Source organism: Arachis stenosperma, chromosome 2 (assembly GCF_014773155.1).
Source record: "Arachis stenosperma cultivar V10309 chromosome 2, arast.V10309.gnm1.PFL2, whole genome shotgun sequence".
Lineage (NCBI taxonomy): Eukaryota > Viridiplantae > Streptophyta > Magnoliopsida > Fabales > Fabaceae > Arachis > Arachis stenosperma.
In genome coordinates this window covers 99,028,064-99,042,945 of record NC_080378.1, presented here as the reverse complement: position 1 = coordinate 99,042,945, position 14,882 = coordinate 99,028,064, and positions in this window count along the sequence as shown.

Sequence of the window (14,882 nt, the reverse complement as noted above, 5' to 3'; positions counted from 1 at the left end):
AATAGCTTTTTTTGTTCCTATTACCTTAGGTAAAAAACTGTTGTCTATTAACATTGTTAATGATCGCATATACTACAGGTTAAAAACCGTCGCCAAAACGTTTCTTAAAGTTTTAATAACGGTTTTCTGATCTAGGCAACGGTTTTCGACCATTGTGAAAATTTTTATTTGTTGTAGTGTTTTTATGAAAAATAAGTTATAATGAAGTGAGTCGATAAAAAAACATGAAGAATAAATATGGAATGAATTGTTATATGTGCTACTCCTTTTTAGTTTTTTTTAATTGTATTATAATTAAAAATAAAAAAATTATGAAATAAAATTAAATAAAAGATAAATATTTTTTTTTAAAACTTTAAAATTAAAATAATTAATTATTTTAAATATAATGAAAATTAACTCTTATCGAAGAAGTATATATGCAGTATGTAGTCCATATTAAAAGACTATTAAAAATAATAAATGTAATTATAAACTAAAAGTAGTGGGTTACTTTTTTTTGGAGATAATTATCTCAATGTTTTTAATTGTTTAATAAAATATAATTTTTTATTATTTAATATTTTTTGTATATTTTTTATAGATTCTCTTAAAAAATATAAATTAAGATATCATATTTTACTAAATAATTAAAAAAAATAGAAAACATCCGTTCTCGACTACTAATATGGTTCTACCACCTAACCCAAAGAAAAATTCCCAATCCATTGATTAGTGATTAGACTATATATATATATGTAAATTGAGGAATTTAATTTAAATCATATAAGATACCACAAATGACTTATTAGAGCGTAGCTTGCACGGCTGAGACACACAAAAGTTGGGTGAAGTGATTCACTGCTTTATTATTTTTACCAAAGATAGGTAGATAGGAGACTCGAATTCGTAACATCTTAATTGAGTATGAAGAGATTATGCTATTTAAGCTATAATTTATTGGCATTCAGTGTTTTATTACATAAATATAGAAAATGAATTTTAATTAATTAATATTAGTTAATTTTTTAATTATCAAATTTTTTATTTAAAAAATTTATAATTTATAATTTAAAATTAAAATAATATTACTAAAAAATTCTATTTAATATTTATTTATGATTTATTTATCATAAAATATAATTCTATATTAATTTTTGTATTATAAATATTAAATAGAGAATTAATCTGAATTAGTTGATTAGTCATTTCATTTATCCTCTTAAAGAAGTATTAGAAATTTAAATTCCATCTTATATATGCAATAATTCATTAGTTTATGATAATCTTTAAATAAAATTTAGATCCATAATAAATTAGTTTTGGTTCTACAAAGTTTAAATGTAACACCCTACCATACAGAGTCTTATGCTTAAGTCATAAATCAAGATGGCAAAGTATTACGACCTCTAAAAATGAAAATTTAGTACATATAGTAGTATGAATGATTGATTATAACTAGGAGCCTTTGTAGAAAAAGGGATAAACAAAAATCGCAACTCAAAAGTGCAACACTCCGATCGATAACGTAACGAATAAGGATAACCATCGCGAGATTATATATACAAAGGAGTGTCAAAAACAGGAATATCAAGACTCAAAATCCGGATGCGAAGATAACCGGTCCGAGCATAGCAATATATATACATATGATAAAATAAGGAAAACCCCAAAGGAAACCCAAAGGGACACAAATACATAAACCTATTCTCCAAAATCTCCCATAAGAGGAGTCATCACAGTTTATATTATTTAATGGAGATAAAAGTATCTAAGCAAAATATATAAACTAAACAGAGTCCCCAAGAACAAAGGATCTTCGCTAAACCAGAAGTCTCCAGCAGGCCTCAGCGGGAAACCTCACGTCCTGCATCTGAAAACCACAAAATCCGCATGGGTGAGAACCAGAGGTCCCCAGCATGGTAACAGCTTCCACATCTATAATACATAATAATGGAGGAAAGCCGAAGGCAATCCTAGAACTTCCTCCAGATAATTCAAAGCTTATAAACAAGCTAAACCATAAAGGGCATCTGACTAAAGATTCTTCAGTCTAACTAATACTTTCCTTTCCAATTCCTTCACACCTCCCAACCACCAGTAGGAGTATAATGTAGCAAACACAGTTACATCAAACAAGAAATATACAAATAGGAACAATTAAGGCATTTAGACAATTAGCAAGTAATATGCAGTCAAATAGGCAATCTCAAACAATTCATATAGTATGCATATGATGAATGCCTGTCCTTAGTGGCTGATGATATCATCTGTCGGTTATAGAGCCAACCCGACAAGTCCTGGTAGCTAACCATTGGACTGTCCCTCTTTTATGCATCCCCAACTCGAGTTATACTCATCATAAATTTGATCATAATCATGATCTATATCCATCACCTTCACTGGTGAATATTTACGGGGGCGAGCTCATCCGGGTCTTTCACAGTGTCCGGCCACACTTATGACATAGGGTCAAAAGAGCTTCGAGTCTCAACCTGGAGCACGTGGTGGCTAGCCACTGCTTCCTTCCAGGGAAACTCTCATCTCCAACAGTGGAAGTGCAACATTCACAATTCATTCAACAGCATATATGCATTTATACATAGCCATAATCATGGTTCCGCCGTAACACGGCAATAATCTAGCCATCCGGCTCACGATTAAATCCTTAACCAGCCAATCGGCTCACGGTTAAATCCATAACCAACCATGTCATTAACAATTACGGCCTTTCGGCCCATGGCATAACAAGCACTTCCACCGCCATCCTCCGCCTCTCACATAATCATCTTTGATCCTTATTGATCATTCATTTTTCCCTTGCTTCACTCGTAAGTTACCACATCTCCTAGCTCCTTTTCTAATAGCTAGGCATATCATAATGATTTAAGACATAAGTGGTGATATCGGAGGCTTAGAAGTATAAGATTTGGCTTTTAAAACTCAAAAATCAACATTGGGATGAAAACAGGGCCACGCGTACGCGCACTCCACGCGCACGCGTGGATGGCCACAAAACCCATCGACGCGTAAGCGTCATGCACGCTAACGCGTGGGTTGAAAACTAGCAAATCGACGCGCACACGTCAACTACGCGTACGCGTGGGTGCTCTTGTGCCCCAGGCACAAAGCTGGCACAGTTTTGGCACAACTCTCTGGCAAAATGGCTGGGCATTGGGTGCAGCACATCGGCGCGCCCGCGCACATCACGTGCACGCGTGGATGGCACTTTCTGGAAGAATGGCGCGTACGCGCCAAGTGCGCCTATGCGCGAGGGCTCATTCTGCTAAAAAATTTTCTAAGTTAAAAACTGCAGAATTCACAGATTCAACCCCCAATCTTCCGACGGACATAACTTTCTCATTTTAAATCATTTTTCACCCGTTCTTCGAACGGCATGGACATCCCGGATCCAATTTCATTTCTAAACAGATTTGGCACAAAACAGAGATCCGTAGTCTAAGTTATGTCCCGTCAAAATATGCCCAAAAACCATGTTTTTCATACAAAATCACAAAGTGCCATTTTCAAAACAAGCCATTTTCAACTCTTTTCAAAATCAATCAAAACATGCCAATTTCATCCCTTTTCTTTGAAATCCATCAAAATATATCAAATTCAACATCAAGCCTCCTCAACTCACACATTAACACTTTACCACAATTCACCAAAAACACTATCCCATCATTTTAACCCACTTCACCCAAGTGGCTCAAACTCAAACACATTGATATATCACACACTCTTCCTCATGCCAATTTTCAACAACACCAATTCCAATAAATTATCATTGTACACAATCATTATCATACTCACCATCAACATGGTTCAACCCACAGTTCAACCATAACCAATCATCAAGCATATATCACAATATGCATATTTCTCATACATCATACCATCAAGGCAACAATAATCATCATCACATATATGACCACATCATATATATCAACCATTCAACATCATCAACAATTCAATGCCTATCTTAGGGCCTCTAGCCTAAGTATTTCCTACCACATTACGTATTAGATACGAGAAACCGAAACTATATCTTAGCCGATTTCCCAAGCTCCACCGGAGCACCTCCAAACCACTTTTCCTCAAGCTCTCAAGGCCTCAACACCTCCAAGAACAGATTTTTCACCACCAAACCCTTTTTCAAGTTTTTTAATATCACCAATCAAGCTCCAATATTCACATATACACAACCTAAGCCACAATCATCACACCCATACACAACATCTCAAAACCCAAACATCATAAAACCACAAATTACACTAGGGTTGAGAATCTTATCACACCCAAGGTCCAAGGAGACAAGATTAACCTTCTCCTTCAAGAGAGTTGGGTCTTATAACATCAAAGAGCCCCAAAATCTCAACATTTTTGCTCATAAAACTCGAAAATAAGACTGGAAATTCGAAAAGCAAAACGTAACTTACCTCAAAATTGATTGCATGGGTTTTGTAGTGCTCTCCGCGGTGAACGCGTGACCACAAACGGAGCGGCAATCGAAGCTCTAGATCAAAAGTTATGGTGGTTTGAAGATCAAGTGAGAGAAAGAACTTGAGAGAGTGTTCTTCCTCCCTTCTCTTCAATTTCAGCGTGAGTTTGAGTGTTGTGAGGAGAGAGAGTGCTGAAAACTCGGGTTTTGGTTTAGTTATATTGGGCCAAGGGCCCACTTTGGGTCCGGTTGGCCCGGTTTGGCCCGTTCGGTCCAATCTTGGTCTGAATTCTATAAAATTGGTACCGAAATTCTCGTCTCAATCTCCTCTATCATATTAAGCCATAAAAATCACATTTTAGGCTTTCTAGAATAAATTCTCATTTATGGGTTAATTAGCCGTTAATTAACCGGGTTTTACATTCTACCCACCTAATTGGGAATTTTGCCCACAAAATTCAAATGCAATTACCTGAGAATAAGTGCGGGTAATCCGTTCGCATCTCCGACTCAAGTTCCCAAGTGTGTTTCTCAACACCGCCTCGACTCCATGCCACTTTGACTAATAAAACCTCTTTTCCACGCAACCGTTTGATACTAGTATCATCAATTCTGACCGGAGCGACTGAAAGCATCAAATCTTCTCTTAACTGAACCGATTCAGGTTCCAACACATGGCTAGCATCAGGAGTGTACTTCCGAAGTTGCGACACGTGAAAGACGTCGTGTAGGTTTGAAAGATGAGGTGGTAGAGCCATCCGATACGCCATCGGTCCAATCCTCTCCAGGATCTGAAATGGACCAATGTATCGAGGATTCAACTTCTTTGCTTTAATCGCCCTACCTACTCCCGTGGTCGGAGTAACCTTAAGGAAAACATGGTCTCCTTCCCCAAATTCTAAGGGCTTTCGCCTCTGATCGGTGTAACTCTTTTGACGACTCTGCGCCGTAAGCATCCTATCTCGAATTTTCTTGACTTGTTCAGTGGTCTCAGCTATCATCTCCGGCCCCAACAAGCCCTTCTCTCCAGCCTCATACCAACATAGCAGAGATTGACATTTTCTCCCATACAAGGCCTCATACGGAGCCATTCCAATGCTCGCATGATAACTATTATTGTATGCAAACTCCACTAATGGCATATACCGATCCCAACTCGCCGGTTGGTCCAAAACACAAGCTCTCAACATATCCTCTAGTGTTTGGATCGTCCTCTCGGATTGACCATCTGTTTGAGGATGGTAAGCCGTGCTCAAGCTTAATCGGGTTCCAAAAGCTTTCTGAAATGCACCCCAAAACCTTGAAGTGAAACGAGGATCTCTATCAGAGATTATAGTAGCAGGTACACCATGAAGTCTCACAATTTCCTTTATGTATAACCGTGCTAGCTCCTCAAGGGTGTAAGTCATACGAATGGGTAGAAAGTGAGCTGACTTCGTCAGTCGGTCCACAATCACCCAGATAGCATCAAAACCAGCCCTAGTCCTTAGCAATCCCGACACAAAGTCCATTGCAATACTTTCCCACTTCCATTGTGGAATCTCTAAGGGTTGTAACATCCCGGACGGTCTTTGATGTTCAATCTTTACCTTTTGACAAGTTAAGGACTTTGAAACATATTCCGCCACATCATTCTTCATACCCGGCCACCAGAACATCGCCTTTAAATCATGGTACATCTTAGTACTTCCCGGGTGAATGGAGAATCCGCTTTTGTGTGCCTCCTTTAAAATATCTTGCCTCAAAGTGCCAACATCCGGCACAATGATCCTACCCTTGAATCTCCATAACCCATCTTTTTCTTCCGACACTCTCCACTATTTTCCTTGCTCAATAGCCGGTAACACCTTCCATAACGCTTCATTATTTTGATGAGCCTTTAGGAGTTCAGACTTAAAGTCACTTGAGATTTCTAATCGGTTCAAACATAAGGTTCCGGATACTTCTCGAGCACCAATTTTCAGACTCTCGAACCCCTTGAGTAACTTCTCCTCTTGAAGCATCATCCAAGCCGCATATAACGACTTCCGACTTAACGCATCCGCCACTACGTTCGCCTTTCCCGGATGGTAATTCAACTCAAAGTCGTAGTCCTTCAACAATTCCATCCACCTCCTCTGCCTCATATTAAGCTCTTTCTTATCAAAGAGATATTTCAAGCTCTTATGATCAGAAAAAACTTGGAACTTAACCCCATAGAGGTAATGCCTCCACACCTTCAAAGCAAACACAACCGCAGCAAGTTCCAAATCATGCGTAGGATAGTTAACTTTATGCGGTCTCAACTACCGTGAGGCATACGCCACCACATTATGATGCTGCATCAGTACGCACACCAAACCCTTTAATGAGGCATCACAGTACACCTCAAATGGCTCATTCGGCTCAGGTAACACTAACACAGGTGCAGTGGTCAACTTTTTCTTCAATGTCTGAAAGCTCTCCTCGCACTCAGGAGTCCAAACAAACAGAGTGTCTTTGCGGGTTAATTTTGTCATTGGCAAGGCTATCTGTGAAAAGCCCTTGATAAACCTTCGGTAATAGCCAGCTAAGCCCAGAAAACTCCTTATCTCTGTTACTGTGGTTGGTTGCTTCCAATCCATCACAGCCTCCACCTTAGTTGGATCTACGGCTATTCCCTTCTTACTCACCACGTGACCCAAAAACTTCACCTCACTCTTCCAAAACTCGCACTTAGACAATTTTGCATAAAGTTTCTTCTCCTTTAGAATCTGTAACACGGTCCTCAAGTGTTCCGCATGCTCTTCTTCAGTCTTGGAGTAAATCAGTATGCCATCAATGAAGACAACAACGACTTTATCTAGAAACAGACGAAAAACTTTATTCATGTAATCCATAAACACTGCAGGAGCGTTTGTCAATCCAAAGGACATCACAGTGTACTCGTAATGACCATAACGAGTCCTAAAAGCGGTCTTAGGGATATCCTCACCCCTCACCCTTATCTGGTGATAACCGGATCGCAAATCGATCTTGGAGAAAACTCCAGCTCCTTGCAACTGATCCATGAGATCATCAATCCTCGGCAATGGGTACTTATTCTTTATTGTGACCTTGTTCAGCTGCTTATAATCCACACAGAGCCGCATACTTCCATCTTTCTTCTTTACCAGTAGCACTGGCGCACCCCACGGGGAGACACTTGGTCGTATAAAATTCTTTCCCAACAAATCCTCTAACTGAGACTTTAGCTCGTTCATCTCTAACAGTGACATCCTATAAGAAGCACTTGAGATTGGGCCTGCCCCAAGCACCAATTCAATAGCAAACTCAACCTCTCGATTAGGTGGAAACTCATCAATATCATCGGGAAACACTTCCGGAAACTCACACACAACCAGAATCTGCTCCAACCTTTGATCATCACCCGAAACACCCGCGATTAATAACAGGATACCCTGACATTTGGTTCTGGAACAGTTCACCATCATCGAATTCAAGTAATAATTATTTACCACTACCGGCCCTTCTATATCTTCCGGCATAAAGTACACCGACTTTGTAGAACAATCAAGCAGGACATGGTTCTTAGATAACCAGTCCAATCCCAAGATAAGATCAAGACCGATCATCGGCAAGCAGATTAAATTATGAATAAAATCACGCTGCTTGAACCTAAAGAAAACTTTCGGGCATCCTAGCCTAGTTACCATGGCTTCATGGGTAGCATTATACACTTTTAGGTCATATCCTAAGGTTACGATCTTCAATCCTAACTCATGGGCTTTCTCAAATGCAATGAATGAATGCGATGCTCCCGAATCAAATAAAGCATTTAAAGTTTGACCAGCTATTTCACAGTTACCTCGAATGAGTGTCTCAGATCCCTCAGCACCTATAGCTGAGGTGGTGAACACCCGACCAGTCTGTTGTGCCTTCCCAGCACCTTGTTTCTGCTTCTCCGGACAACTGGCGGCTTTATGCCCCGCCTTTCCACAATTGTAGCACAAACCCCATCCGGCCTTGCATGGTGCTCCCGGATGGTGACTCCCACATCTAGTACAAGCTTGATCATTCTGAGGTTGCTTCCCAAACTTCTTTCCTTGGGAGTTGTTGTTGTTGGGCCTCCTGAAAGAGCTTCCCCTCTTGAAAGACGGACCTCTAGGTGCAAAGCTCTTCCCTCGGTTCAGTGGGAATGATCCTTTGTGACTCCCTTTCTCAGCGGCTACCCTTTTCACACACTCTTCAGCAACCCTACACTTGTTCACCAATTCGGAGAAAGTCCTGATTTCCATTGGTCCTACTGAACTGAAGATATCACTTCGGAGTCCTCCTTCATACTTAACACACTTCCATTCCTCATATTCCACCGGAGTCCCTTGACACATGCGAGAAAACCTGAACAGCTCCTCAAACTTGTCAGTATACTCTGATACGGACATGGTACCCTGCTTCAGCTGTAACAATTCAAGCTCCTTGGCCGTCCTAGCAGAAGTCGGAAAGTACTTCTTATAGAACTCCTCTTGGAAGACATTCCAGGTGATATAGTCATCACCCTGCTGAAGAAGACGTCGGATACCTTGCCACCAATGCGACGCTTCACTGGTGAGCATATAGGTAGCAAAATCGACACGCTGTCCTTCAGGCACCACTTGTGCTTGTAGTGCTCGCTCTATAGCCTGAAACCATGTATCAGCCTTAGTCGGGCTAGTAGTTCTCTTGAACTTAGGCGGATTAACCTTCAAAAAGTTTGCCAGTGTCATCGGGCCCTGAGCTCCACCTCCATCATTACCATGGTTGTTCATCTGTTGACCAAGAGCCTCAGCAGTGGCTTGCATAGCAGCAGCCATGTTCTCCAACGCAGTCATAAAGTTCACCGGGTTATTAGGGTTATTCTCCGGCGCACGAGCATTCGTACGACCTCTCACACTACCTCTACCGCGTCCACGAGGCGCCATCTGGTTCCTATACACACCAAACAATCGATATTAAGTTGATCAGTCTCAATATCGGAAGTTTAGTACTTCAAGGTCCCAAATGCATGCTCATGAACGTTTATGCCAATTATATCAAGCAGATATACTAATAGCACATAACACACATACAGAGAATACACAGAAGCATAGTCAGTCCGTCCCTCAGGCTCTACAGGAACGAACTGCTCTGATACTATAATGTAACACCCTACCATACAGAGTCTTATGCTTAAGTCATAAATCAGAGATGGCAAGGTATTACGACCTCTAAAAATGAAAATTTAGTACATATAGTAGTATGAATGATTGATTATAACTAGGAGCCTTTGTAGAAAAAGGGGTAAACAAAAATTGCAACTCAAAAGCGCAACACTCCGATCGATAACGTAACGAATAAGGATAACCATCGCGAGAATATATATATACAAAGGAGTGTCAAAAACAGGAATATCAAGACTCAAAATCTGGATGCGAAGATAACCGGTCCGAGCATAGCAATATATATACATATGATAAAATAAGGAAAACCCCAAAGGGACACAAATACATAAACCTATTCTCCAAAATCTCCTATAAGAGGAGTCATCACAGTTTGTATTATTTAATGAAGATAAAAGTATCTAAGCAAAACATATAAACTAAACAAATTCCCCAAGAACAAAGGATCTTCGCTAAACCAGAAGTCTCCAGCAGGCCTCAGCGGGAAACCTCATGTCTTGCATCTGAAAATCACAAAATCCGCATGAGTGAGAACCAGAGGTCCCCAGCATGGTAACAATTTCCACATCTATAATACATAATAATGTAGGAAAGCCGAAGGCAATCCTAGAACTTCCTCCAGATAATTCAAAGCTTATAAACAAGCTAAACCATAAAGGGCATCTGACTAAAGATTCTTCAGTCTAACTAATACTTCCCTTTCCAATTCCTTCACACCTCCCAACCACCAGCAGGAGTATAATGTAGCAAACACAGTTACATCAAACAAGAAATATACAAATAGGAATAATTAAGGCATTTAGACAATTAGCAAGTAATATGCAGTCAAATAGGCAATCTCAAACAATTCATATAGTATGCATATGATGAATGCCTGTCCTTAGTGGCTGATGATATCATTTGTCGGTTATAGAGCCAACCCGACAAGTCCTGGTAGCTAACCATTGGATTGTCCCTCTGTTACGCATCCCCAACTCGAGTTATACTCATCATAAATTTGATCATAATCATGATCTATATCCATCACCTTCACTGGTGAATATTTACGGGGGCGAGCTCATCCGGGTCTTTCACAGTGCCCGGCCACACTTATGACATAGGGTCAAAAGAGCTTCGAGTCTTAACCTGGAGCACGTGGTGGCTAGCCACTGCTTCCTTCCAGGGAAACTCTCATCTCCAACAGTGGAAGTGCAACATTCACAATTCATTCAACAACATATATGCATTTATACATAGCCATAATCATGGCTCTGCCGTAACACGGCAATAATCTAGCCATCCGGCTCACGGTTAAATCCATAACCAGCCAATCGGCTCACGGTTAAATCCATAACCAGTCATGTCATTAACAATTACGGCCTTTCGGCCCATAGCATAACAAGCACTTCCACCGCCATCCTCCACCTCTCACATAATCATCTTTGATCCTCATTGATCATTTATTTTTCCCTTGCTTCACTCGCAAGTTACCACATCCCCTAGCTCCTTTTCTAATAGCAAGGCATATCATAATGATTTAAGACATAAGTGGTGAGATCACGGCTTAGAAGTATGAGATTTGGCTTTTAAAACTCAAAAATCAACTTTGGGATGAAAACAGGGCCACGCGTACGCGCACTCCACGCGCACGCGTGGATGGCCACAAAACCCATCGACGCGTAAGCGTCATGCACGCTAACGCGTGGGTTGAAAACTAGCAAATTGACGTGCACGCGTCAACCACGCGTACGCGTGGGTGCTCTCGTGTCCCAGGCACAAAGCTGGCACAATTTTGGCACAAATCTCTGGCAAAATGGCTGGACATTGAGTGCAGCACATCGGCGCGCCTGCGCACATTACGCGCACGCGTGGATGGCGCTGTTTGGGAGAACGGCGCGTACGCGCCAAGTGCGCCTACGCGCGAGGGGTCATTCTGCTAAAAAATTTTCTAAGTTAAAAACTGCAGAATTCACAAATTCAACCCCTAATCTTCTGATTTACATAACTTTCTCATTTTAAATCATTTTTCACCCGTTCTTTGAACGGCATGGACATCCCGAATCCAATTTTATTTCTAAATAGATTTGGCACAAAACAGAGATCCGTAGACCAAGTTATGTCCCGTCAAAGTATGCCCAAAAACTATGTTTTTCATACAAAACCACAAAGTGCCATTTTCAAAACAAGCCATTTTCAACTCTTTTCAAAATCAATCAAAACATGCCAATTTCATCCCTTTTCTTTGAAATCAATCAAAATATATCAAATTCAACATCAAGCCTTCTCAACTCACACATTGACACTTTACCACAATTCACCAAAATTACTATCCCATCATTTTAACCCACTTCACCCAAGTGGCTCAAACTCAAACACATTGACATATCACACACTCTTCCTCATGCCAATTTTCAACAACACCAATTCCAATAAATCATCATTGTACACAATCATTATCATACTCACCATCAACATGGTTCAACCCACAATTCAACCATAACCAATCATCAAGCATATATCACAATATGCATATTTCTCATATATCATACCATCAAGGCATCAATAATCATCATCACATATATGACCACATCATATATATCAACCATTCAACATCATCAACAATTCAATGCCTATCTTAGGGCCTCTAGCCTAAGTATTTCCTACCACATTACGTATTATATACGAGAAATCGAAACCATACCTTAGCCGATTTCCCAAGCTCCACCGGAGCACCTCCAAACCACTTTTCCTCAAGCTCTCAAGGCCTCAACACCTCCAAGAACAGATTTTTCACCACCAAACCCTTTTTCAAGCTTTTCAATATCACCAATCAAGCTCCAATATTCACATATACACAACCTAAGCCACAATCATCACACCCATACACAACATCTCAAAATCCAAACATCATAAAACCACAAATTACACTAAGGTTGAGAATCTTACCACACCCAAGGTCCAAAGAGACAAGATTAACCTTTTTCTTCAAGAGAGTTGGGTCCTATAACATCAAAGAGCCCCAAAATCTCAATATTTTTGCTCATGAAACTCGAAAATAAGACTGGAAATTCGAAGATAAAAACGTGGCTTACCTCAAGATTGATTGTATGGGTTTTGTAGAGCTCTCCGCGGTGAACGCGTGGCCGCAAACGGAGCGGCAATCGGAGCTCTAGATCAAAAGTTATGGTGGTTTGAAGATCAAGTGAGAGAAAGAACTTAGAGAGAGTGTTCTTCCTCCCTTCTCTTCAATTTCAGCGTGAGTTTGAGTGTTGTGAGGAGAGAGAGTGCTGAAAACTAGGGTTTTGGTTTAGTTATGTTGGGCCAAGGGCCCACTTTGGGTCCGGCTGGCCCGATTTGGCCCGTTCGGTCCAATCTTAGTCCGAATTCTATAAAATTGGTACCAAATTCTCGTCTCAATCTCCTCTATCATATTAAGTCATAAAAATCACATTTTAGACTTTCTAGAATAAATTCTCATTTATAGGTTAATTAGCCGTTAATTAACCAGATTTTACATTAAAAATATTGTAAACAACAAAAAAATATTAAATAAAGACATAAGTATTTGCAAGTTACTGGCAAAACTTCTAGTTAGCATTAGAATTTATTGGTTAACTGATACTAAAAATAATAAATTCTGATCATTCTCTAATATTCATTGGATAGAATATATTGTTGAATTATTAAATTAAAAAATTGAATTAATAGTTAAGTAATGACTAAAAATAATAAATTTTAATGGCTCTAATAATAATAATAATAATAATAATAATAATAATAATAATAATAATAATAATAATAATAATAATAATAATAATAATAAAATAATGCATACATACATACATAATGCGTACCAACACAACTAGATATCCTTTAAAAATTATCCATTATTCAGTCTTTAGAAAAAAGAGAAACAAAAAAATAAATAACTTTCCATAAAAAAATAACTTCCTATAAAAGTGAGTATTTAAATTAATTAAATAATGTTATTTAAATTAAAAAGTTGGCTAAAAACTAAAAATTTAAAGGACAAGTATAGGGATAGCAATGGGTAGGGTAAGGTAGGGTTTGGATCCAACCCTAACCCTACCAACGGGTTGAGATTTTTATATAAACTCAACCCAACCCTACACGCGAAGTAACATCTTGAAATTCTTTTTAAAAATAGTTTACATTTGATTTTTTTATTACTATCCAACCCTCCAATTTTATCAAAATTCCTACACTACCTTTATTTATTTTATCAAACCCTAACCCTAATTCCCAAATTAAACCCACTAACACTCACTCTATCACATACACCCCCACCCCATGGACAGAAAACAACAAAAAGAGAGAAAGAGGAAGGAAAGGGAGAGTAATGGAGGAAGGAAGAGAAGAGGGGAAGAGGGAGGCAGCACCGGTGGGAGTCACTGCCATTGCCATCACCATGCTTGAGAGGGGCCAGAGGAGTGCGAGAGAGAGGACGTGATGGCCAGAGAGAGAGCAGTGCCGTTGTCGTCGCTGTTGGGGTTGTCGCGGTGGTTGCCGTCGTCACTGAATGAGCTCGTCGCTGAGCTGCGGTGTTGCCGCTGGAGGAGAGCTCGTCGAAAAATTGCTGACCTGTCTGGCCGTGCTCTATCCTCCATTCTTCCTCTACTGGTTCCGCCACTATCCTTGCCCTTAAAAATGTCGTAGGAAGCGTTTCACACCTCTGTCAGTTCTATTTCACCACCGTTCTAGCCTGGTTAGTGTTGCTTGTTCTGTTTTGTTTCCGCTATTGTTTGACCACAGCTGTTGAAGTTGTCATCGTTCCTCTGCCTTTAGCCATCGTCATTTCTGTTCTGTTTGTGCCCATGTTCACTGTTTTGCTTGCCTGTTGGAGCTGCCGCTGCCTCCGTCCAAATTTTTGCGCTCTTTCGTATCCTTTAGTTTGGTACTCCGGGTTTGGTCTCTTCAGTTCCTTGGAATCAAGCTGTGAGTAGGCTTTATGTTTATAACTATTTGGTTTTACATCTATAATTATTTTGATATATGCTACTTGAATTTATGACTATACTTACAAGTTACCAACAAAGGATTTGAATTTGATTTTAATAATGGATTTATTAGAACTAAATGTTTATTTTCGTGAAATTCATATTTTCAATCTACACATAAGACTGTATTACATGTTTGATGAAGTTTTGTATTATTTTAGAATGTTTGATTTTATTTGAATATGTGTTTTTGGAACATTAAAGTATTTTTTATACTTATATACTCTAAATTTGTAAAGTATATTTGACATTTCATATGATTGAAAATGATTTTTAATGAGAAAGTATTATTTGATTTGATTTGAT